The sequence below is a fragment of the Apis dorsata genome, unplaced genomic scaffold (genome assembly GCF_000469605.1).
Source record: "Apis dorsata unplaced genomic scaffold, Apis dorsata 1.3 scaffold_696, whole genome shotgun sequence".
Classification (NCBI taxonomy): domain Eukaryota; kingdom Metazoa; phylum Arthropoda; class Insecta; order Hymenoptera; family Apidae; genus Apis; species Apis dorsata.
Window position 1 is genome coordinate 7,030 of NW_006263875.1, and position 372 is coordinate 7,401.

Genomic DNA, 372 nt, shown 5'->3' on the forward strand with positions numbered 1-372 from the left:
GTTATTTTAGTATTATTAATATGAATGATACAAATAATTTGTTTTGTTTGTTTTTTTTAAGTTTGATCGTTTATAGTTGAAAACTGTTTTCATAATCATTTGTAAAATAAAAGTTAGATAACTATATGAATGCAACATTTATGAATAAAAAGAAATATTCGAATAAATAAGAAATGTTGAATTGATTTTAATTAAATCTCTTGTACTGAAGAAGTCGGATGTCTTCCGACTTCGTTATATAATAGGTAAAAATATCGATTATTACATTAATAAATGATTAATAAATAATAGTTCATATTATCATTGGTGTGATAATAAATAATTTTTAATTTCACTTTTCATCGTGATATTTAATTATTTGATATGTTATAA